The sequence below is a fragment of the Propithecus coquereli genome, unplaced genomic scaffold (genome assembly GCF_000956105.1).
Source record: "Propithecus coquereli isolate 6110/MARCELLA unplaced genomic scaffold, Pcoq_1.0 Scaffold263, whole genome shotgun sequence".
NCBI lineage: Eukaryota > Metazoa > Chordata > Mammalia > Primates > Indriidae > Propithecus > Propithecus coquereli.
In genome coordinates, this window is record NW_012148208.1 from 1,450,460 (window position 1) to 1,450,757 (window position 298).

Genomic DNA, 298 nt, shown 5'->3' on the forward strand with positions numbered 1-298 from the left:
AGGAGACTAGTCTAATAGTCTAGAGACATGAGTTCTGTTCTTTTATTTGAACACTAAACAATGCAAATTACCCCAGCTTTATTCTCATGAACACTATGACTCTTACTGTTGATGAACTATTTTATAATACTATTAACCATTTTAATTAAAATTATGATTGCATATTTTGAGCTTTAATATAGAAAAGAGAATAAGACACCTCCAGAAGGTAATTATGATATGGAAACACTTAGGAATATTCTTAGTGGTAAAAGCAATGAGAAAAAGAACATCCCTTATTATTCCACCTACTGACTAG